The sequence below is a fragment of the Nematolebias whitei genome, chromosome 8 (genome assembly GCF_014905685.2).
Source record: "Nematolebias whitei isolate Nwh7 chromosome 8, NemWhi1, whole genome shotgun sequence".
Lineage (NCBI taxonomy): Eukaryota > Metazoa > Chordata > Actinopteri > Cyprinodontiformes > Rivulidae > Nematolebias > Nematolebias whitei.
The window spans coordinates 25,179,783-25,188,913 of record NC_056505.1 but is presented as its reverse complement, the minus strand read 5'-3'; the positions used below and the strand labels follow the sequence as shown (position 1 = coordinate 25,188,913).

At 40.3% G+C, this 9,131-nt stretch overlaps 1 protein-coding gene across 1 annotated transcript in view; it reads left to right on the top strand.

Annotated features, from left to right (window-relative positions):
• adgrv1 (adhesion G protein-coupled receptor V1) overlaps positions 1 to 9,131 on the top strand; it is a 127,286-nt gene that overhangs the window by 72,251 nt on the left and 45,904 nt on the right. The gene's annotated exons all lie outside the window — the stretch shown is intronic.

Sequence of the window (9,131 nt, the reverse complement as noted above, 5' to 3'; positions counted from 1 at the left end):
TGGATGGTTGGATGGGTGGATGGATGGATGGATGGATGGATGGATGGATGGATGAATGGGTGGATGGATGGATGGATGGATGGATGGGTGGATAGTTAGATGGGTGGATGGGTGGATTGATAGATGGATGATGGATGGATGGGTGGATTGATAGATGGATGGATGGATGGATGGATGGACAGACCTTGAAAAATTGTGCAAAAGTGATGGATGTACTAACTTTCACTGATTGCTGTTGACGTATGCTTCGACTTGCTTGTTGAAAAAGTGCAACACACACAACACTTACCAAGAGAGTGAACACACACTCACACAGACACACGTGCATGTCGCTCGTCCATCTCTTTGGCATCTTTGACATGTCTCATGTATTTTCTTGGAAATGTGCAGACGTGAGCACACATCAGATGTGTTTGGTTGCATAGGTTTGCGGGCTGCTGCGTCCTGACAACGCAACGATGCCCCCCTTGCACCCCTCCCATTAAAAACGCAGTGTGTCTCTGTGTGCGTCTGTGCGTGAGTGAGTGCGGGATTGGTAATTTTCCACTGCCTCCCCCTTGTCTCTCTTTGGTTGACAAACAGAGCTTGGGGGCTAAGCTACTTCAGACCTGACCCGTTTATGGCCCAGCAGAGCCTCTAAACCTGAAGCACTATTGGATGGAAATTTCCATCTTGTTGTTTTTCCATCATTGGTGTACTTTAGGCTTTCCTCCTTCAGCTTGTGTCTAAAATGTTTTTAAGTTTTATGAACGTCCATGTATTTCTGTGACGTCTAGCTAAGGTTTGAACATCCAGACTCGCACCTGAAGCTCTGGCTGAACGTGCATCAGGTCACGTACTCGTCAGGTGTTGCCAGCAGCAGTTCAGAGGAGACAACGAGCCCAGTTTCTAGGATGGACCAAATAAAACAGATCAATTGACTTTCATTTGCAGCTACTTTGTCACAACAAATATTTCTGTTTTAGACAAACTTTGTTATAATTGTTGGTGATATAGTGTCATGCAATCTCCTTTGCAATCTCTTATTTTCACCCTGAAGATGTGAAGAAAACTAAGGTGTGTTATTTCCATCTTCCTGTTGATCTGGTGATAGTCCTACAGTCTAGCCTTGTCAGATACAACAGAAATGTTGCTATGGTGAATAAATAAATGGATAAGCCTCCGGAGTTACAGAGATCAAAGTAAAGGGCTAGCATCATACACCGATGGGACACACATCGGAGGCAATGAGGGGTTCAGTGTCTTGCTCAGGGACACTTCAGCATGTGGCTGCTGGTGGAATCGAACCCCCAACTCTCCCATTGGAGGACGACTGCGCTAGCCTCTCAGCCACAGCTTCCCCCAGCTGAAGAGGATTATTATATCTAAATAAATGTCTAAAAAATTAACTATTTAATATGTGAATAATTTATTTTTTATACATTTATTTTGTACAGTTACAGCTGTTGTTAATAAATGTGCCTGTGTGACAACTGGGACGAAGTTTGACTCGGAAATATATATTTTTTTGTTATTACTTTATGGAACAAAAAAAAATCGAGATATATATCGCATATCGCAATTTTTCTTAAAATATCAATATTAATTTATGTCCATATCACTCATCATTTTATGACGAGACTTGATTTAAAAATAGCCATTTTGATCAAACGTTAAAAAGAACATCATGCCCTCTCATGATATTGTAATATCTTGTGTGATGTGTTACCGGGGCAGCGCGGTGGCACAACTGGCAGAGCCGCTGCCTCACATCCAGCAGGTTACCCTGGTTCAAATCCCGGTCCGAGGGTCTTTCTGGGTGAAGTTTGCATATTCTCTCTGTGCAGGTGTGGGTTTTCTCCGGATACTCCAGTTTCCTCCCACAGACCAAAAACATGCATGTTAGACTGATTGGTAACTCTAAATTGTTCCTAGGTGTGAGAGAGTGAGTGGTTGTTTGTCTCGTTTGTCTCTATGTGTCCCAGTGATGGACTGGAGACCTGTCCAGGGTGCCCTCTGCCTCTTACACAGCGATGGCTGGACATGGGCACCAGTGACCCCCCGTAACCCAAAAAGGAAGAAGTGGGTAAAAGATGATAGATGGATGGATGGATGGATGGATGTGTTGCAAATGACTGTCAGTTATTTAGCTCAATATCTATAAAACTTACAGCTATTTTATTTTGTGTAAATTAATTCAGTGATTTATGAGATTTTTCTGCTAACAGAACAGACATATTAACACACAGATGAAAACATTATAGCCTTTTTCCTTTCAGCCGGAGTCCATATTTATAGTAAAAATGCGACCTTGAATTTTACAAGCCAGCTAGGGACAAAACAAGAAAAAAAAAATCGTTAGATTTACCGGTAGTTGAAGAACTGGTAAGGTGTTTATCTTTTTGCTGATGAAACATCTAGAAATATCTGAGTGCACGCCTCCATTCTTGGAGCTTCCAGACAGTTCCTTTATAAGCTCGTTCTGTCTCCACTAAACCAAAACAGCAGAGCTTTGAAGGACGTTCAGCGTGTGTTTGTAATGTGACTGTAACTGCACCACTGTCCAGCCAGTCTAAATAATGGCTCTTTGGTAGATTACAGTCAGGTTACTGTTGGTGAACCTTGTCCTTTAAGTTTCCATGTTAGAAATGGAAAAAAGATTCTGCATTTTTAATGGAAGACCAGTAATTGGTGATGAGAAGTCTTCCAAACTTGTTAAAGCTTCACAACTCGGCAGTCAGATTTTTCTCCAGACCTCCAAGACACAGAGGTCTCTCAGTGTTCAGGATTTGATTACTGTGCTCGATTCATGGAGAAAATTAAAGCTGCCAGTGAGATTAATAGCTTCAGTAATTCAAAAAGCACTAGAATAATATTCCTCTTCTCTGGGAAACGAGATGAAAACAGGCGTATGTTTGCCTAACTTTCCTTCTCTTTCTCTAACCATTTCACTGAGCAGATACGTGTTGCCAAGTGTTTTAAAAGAAAACCTATTCTCCATCTTTATTGCAAACAAAACACGATTTAAACTTCCATGCATTGTGATTAAATGGGCCCTTGGTGCCCCACATGGCTCTCAGTCAGCGCACGTTTTCTCCTTTTGGTCTTGTAGCTTTATTCACGTACACGGGAGGTGTTCAGGTGACTCTTAGATCTGGTTATAAAGGATTTCCTGTTAGTTTTTGAACCGAGTCCAGCGTTCAGAGGTCTGCTCGTCAGCACGCAAGCACAGTCGAACACACAAACACAAGTTCTTTCCTCTCCTGGTCAACGCCCACCACAGTCACTTCCTGTTTCTGAGCAGAACACACAGACTCTCTGATTGCTGCTGAGTTTCCTAAAAGACTGTGGTAACGTGTTTGCAGACGATCAAACGTGCATGCAGTTACTCAGCTCTCTGCCGAGGGGGACTGAGCTGACTAAGACCTGACTATTTTCGTGCAGAACATGAGATAAACACAAGTCTCTCCTGATCGAGTGCTTTCCAAAGGATGTTTATCAGTTCCCATCATGACCAATAAAACTTAAAGAGGCCTGACTTTGAGTCCTGCTGACGTCAGAGAGCACAGCTCATCGTGCTCGATGCTTCTACCCAAAAGAGAATGAGGGAAAAATAAAATGTCAAAAGAAAAATGTTTTCCTTATTCCTCCTCTTGTTCCCTTTGGATCATATTCATCCCTGTTTGTCTCTGCTTTAACTGTTAGAAGATGCAGACAAAGAAAACAAAATGTCCTTCATAAGGTTTTAACGTCTTCACTGTGCGTCAGCCTGAGCTTTTAGCTGATAGATGACGGACACGTATGAAGTATCCGTGTGTGTATGCGTGTGTGTTGATGAGACAGTAGACTCTTGGGAGATTCGTGTTACGCCCTGCTGGCCAGCTTGTGTTGCCTCTCGTCCTCTCGGTCTGACTCTCCTCTGTTAAAACCTGCCTTCTGTGTCTTCATTGTGACCTTGTCTCTTCATGCTTTCTATTAAAAGTAAGGCTAATTATTAACATTTTCTTAGTTTTTTTCTGTTTTTTTTTTTTGTTGATTACATATTTTGTTTTCAATTCAGTTCAGTTTATTTATATAGCGCCAAATTGCAGTAAAGTTGTCTCAGGGCACTTTACAGAAACATGCACATACATAGAAAAGCTAATTAGTAAAGTTCTCTATCTAAGGAAGCCAGCAGACTCGTTGAATCTTCATTTTGTCACAGTCTCCCATCCTGAGCAAGCACAATGGTAACAGTGGAAAGGAAAAACCCCTTTTAACAGGAAGAAACCTCCAGCGAACCAGGCTCAGGACAAGCAGCCATCTGCTTCGACCGGCTGGTCTGAGAGGACAGGAAGGAGAGACAGACGAACACAGAACGACACGTCCAGATGTAGGTGCAGGTGTACCTGAAAAACAAAAACACATATTAGGATAGAAAAAATAATTACAAATACAAATCAGGTTGAGCAGAGTAAGTAAAGAAATGTGGTCAGTTTGTCCTCCAGCAGTCTAAGCCTACAGCAGCATAACTAAGGGACAGCTCAGGAACCCTAAGCCAACCCTAACTATAGGATTTATCAAAAATGAAAGTCTTAAGCCCAGTCTTAAAACTGGACAATGTGTCAGCCTCATGGACTGAAACTGGAATTTGGTTCCACAAGAGAGGAGCCTGATAACTGAAAGATCTTCCTCCCATTCTGCTTTTGGAAACTCTAGGAACTGCAAGTAAACCTGCAGTCTGAGAGCAAAGCGCTCTGTTAGGAAACTATAGAACAAAAAATGTTTGGCTTTTTTTTCCTCTTTTAATTTTCCATTTGTTCTCCCTAACCATTTTAATTACATTTCATAAGTATGATGATTTATTTTTTTGCCATTTATACGTCTCAAAAGACCATTTCTATTTTTGTTTTCTCTTTCTCTCTTTAACCTTTGTGATTTATCAGCGCGACTAATGAAAAAGCATAAATCACCTTGTTATTAACTGCATTCCAGCTGTCATGACCATCATCAACGCTATCACTCCTAGTGGTATTAGCTACTCCTTAAGGTGTTTATACCTGAGGTCACTTCCTGAGAACAATGAATACAGTGAATTAATATTTTTCTTCATCCTCTCGGCTGTGCCGAGGCAGACTCTGACCTCTCTGGACTCTGGAAGTTACACATTCATTCTTTCCAAATGTGTGCTGTCCTAACAGCTGGTGACCTTTGAAACACATAAACTTTCCTCTGTTTTCAGCGATATAGAAGGCCGCAGTAGACGTTCTTCTGCTGCAGAAACATGCCATTAGGCTAAAAACTCTAACATGAATTCATATTTTTAATTTGATGTTCAAATCCCAAACCCACCGCAGTCATTTCAGAACTCATTTGAATTAAACATATCACCGTGTGCATGAGCAAAACACTGAGCTACATACTGTTTTACATGTATGCAGAATTTCCAAAATGCAATTTTTGTTGAAGAAGTTCTAACAGGTTACACGGATTAATCAGTGCATGAATTCACCTGTAGGTCTGTCATCTGTCAGTCCTCATCAGTTTTATTATATTCTTGAAGATTACACTAAAATGAACCTGATGTCATGAAATTTATGTAAAATGGGAGAATAATCAGTCGCACTTGCACAAACCTTTCATCTAACTGTCTGAAGTCATTCAGTTTGTCAGCACAGACTTGTTGAACCTGAGCTGCTGACTCGATTGAACGCAGCAGCCTCTCAGAGTCCTCAGTATTTTGTTCTATTTTGGGAGTTTTTATAGTTTCACTTGGCAGAACTTCATGTGTGCCGTTAACTAAACTTTGGCGGTTTGGAGACGTGTTTACCGTGAACCTGTCAAGGTCAGCGGTGTTGCCATTTGGACTCCACGTTTGCAGCGGTTTTGTAGGTTAGGTCAAAAAGGATGTTTTTTTTAAGTAGGCAAATCAAAACACAAGATTGTTTAATTTTTATTATTTTTAAGGACACATTAACCATTAGCATGAGACAAATTTGTGTTTTTTTTTTTAATTTTATGATTGTTTAATTTTTATTTTTATCAGTCTTCATGCACATTTATGAGGTGGTGCAGGCATCTGATTAGGATGCTACCTCCCTTTAGAGGTCTTTCAGGCTCATTCTACGGGTAGGAGGCCCCAAGTCGCTGGAGGGATTGTTTATCTTCTCTGGCCTGAACACCTCAGGGTCCCCTAGGACGAGCTGAAAAGTGTTGATGGGGAGAGGGATGTCTGGGTTTCTCTCCTGGACCTGTTGCCTCCGCAACCCGATGGATAAGCGGCAGAAGATGGAGATTTTTTGAAGATAAGATGGACAGCTGAAATCAATTAAAGCCACATATCAAGTTTACATTATTATATAAAATGCAGTGACTGTGTGTGTGTACAGGCGTGTGCATGCATGTGAGTCCATCTTAATGACTTTTAAATAGAATATGAGAACCACCATACTTCCTCAGAGAGCCAGGAAATGGTAAAATGGGGAAGGAAATGGCTCGCGGTGTAATCTGAGAATGTTGTGTCTGTAATAACTTCTGTACTTTTCAGTCCCCCTTGTCACTTTGTTTTTTTGTTTTAAGTTTTAAATCAACTCAAATATATACCTTGAGCATAATGATTTAATACTTGAAGTTTAATAGGTAGGTGTTTCTCTGATTTCAATATCTTTGGCAACAAAAACATTTAACACCCAGCTAATACATATAAATAAACACTCAGGTATGCATTCAAACCCATCCATCCATCCATCCATTATCTTTTACCCGCATCTCCCTTTTTGGGTCACGGGGATCACTGGTGACCATGTCCAGCAATCACTGTGCGAGAGGTGGGGGACACCCTGGACAGGTCGCAAGTCCATCACAGGGCAAAACCCATTTAATTTAAATATGCACAAAAAGGAGTTGGTGCATTCACAAACATTTACAATGTCAAAAAAATTTTTTTAAATAAAGCTGTCATTATCATCTCTTAGGTTTGAGACACTAGCAAACGTGCAGTACAAATATGTTCTCGGCGCATACACGAATATTTGGAGCTAAACTGAGGGCGTAAAGTTTATTCAAAAGAAAAAAAAAACAGATTTGAAACTGAAAAAAAAAATTTAAACTGAAAAATAATTTTGAAACTGAAAATAAAAAGTTCAAAGCTACTTTTCAGGTTCAAGTTTATCATTTTCAGTTTCAGATCTTTTTGTTTTTCAGTTTCATTATATATTTTTTTTTCATTTTTTTTTTTTTTTTTTTTTCAGTTTTAAATCTGTTTTTTTTTTCTTTTGAACAAACTTTATGACCTTAATTTAGCTCCCAACAAAACACTCCAAACAGGAGTTTTGACTTCATCTTTCCCTCAGAGCGGCCTGTAGGGGCCACTACAGCTCCATGGTCAGAGTCCAGTCCAACAGCAGCTGTGAATGAAGCACCTGATCAATGATTCCTCTGAGAACCCTCTCTCTTTTTATGACTAAACCTGTTTGATGCACTGCTGCACGAAAGAAAAGAAAAACTTCTAGAGTCAAATCTTCCAGCTTTTATTGTTTGAATGAATCCACCTCAGCGATTAAAGCTGGAGGTTTTGGCACCAAGCATTCAAATCATGAATATTTCACAACTAAATACCCAAATGGCAAAACAACTAAGTTTACGGGTCATTTATAGCATGGACCAAGTTGATTACATGTCCTGAAGATTTACAAAGTAGAAAAGGAAGGCCAGTCAAGACCTATAGAAAGTGCATGACATTTTACTACTGGTTCTAATTAAGTAATCAAACACTGAAGCAACATTTATCAGTCTACGAATTGATTGGCTTTATAGCTTCCTACTGATGAACACAGAACACAAAATGTTTCCATTTATCATTGGTCTGCTGGATAGAAGCAAATGCTATACAGCTTTAGCAGATAAATATAGTTTTCTGCTGATTTTAGGAATAAAAGTGCACAAATCACGTTTTGTTGATAATATTTGAGTCAATAAAGTATTGCAAATATACAAATTAGTGCAGCTTCTTTAAAAAAAATTTAACATGCGTTTAAATATCGTATAGCATCATCAGATTCATTATAAATATAGCATCTTTTTTATCTATGATTGGGCATTATAAACGCCACAATGCAGTTAAATCTTAGTGGGATAAAGGAACAGTGTACAGCAGCTGCACTTACTGAGCCAAGGCTGAGGTCCACATGGACACTCAGAGTGGAGCAGACCCACTGAGTGTGTTTGTTCAGGGAGCTGGCCTTGAACAGCTGGCCACAGTGTTTTTATAGCTGTGCAGATGCACATGAATCCATGTGTGTGTGTGTGTGTGTGTCTCTACTGCGAAGGCGTGCTCTGTCTGCTCTCCAAACTGCTTCTCTCCAGATGTTAAGGAAGGAAATTCAAGAAGCGTTCTGAGAAGAAGCCCTGTTGTGATAAAAAGCAGCAGCGTGATCTTTGACAGTCTGAATAGGAGGAAGAGGAGGCCTGCTGGAATGCAGCTAAATGTGCTTCACGTGGGTGGTTCTGCTTGGACTGTCTAAACGGGGGAGTTAGCATTTCCACTGGCATCTATGAGCATGTATCCAAAGACGCATAGTGGGGACTGTTTATGTGCACGCACTCTCGGAAACGCACACTCTGTTATACAAGGTTTCACATCAACATCCAGGGAAGTCTGTGCACAGTTTGCAAATTTCCTTGAATAAAAAAAAATAATGTTGAGGTGAACTTATTGACACGGCTTGTTTTGGCTCTGTTTCTTTTTAAAGTAGTGACATTTCCTTCTTTATGTGTCACACAAGATCGCATAGAAACCTGTTGTTAATTTTCAGAAAAATATATATTGTTTCCCCAAAATCGTGGTGAAAGCTCTTGATATTGTCCCGTCCTGTCATACACATGAACATATAACCCTATTAAGGGATTGCCGTGTGTGTTCACGTAGCCAAAGTAGATGCAGTGCTGGTGATGTTTGGATGTAAAACAGAGCAGAGAGGGGCGGGTATTTACTTGACAACAGCTTGTTCAGCACGAAAGGGTCAACGTCAGATTCAACCCAAAACACTGGTGAACTTTTAGATCCACTACTGTGACCTTAAAACTACAGGGAGACAGTTAAACTCACTCTATATGTACAGAATGCAGGCAAATCGTTGATACAAACGTTTTAAGTGTCTTCAAACTTAGACATT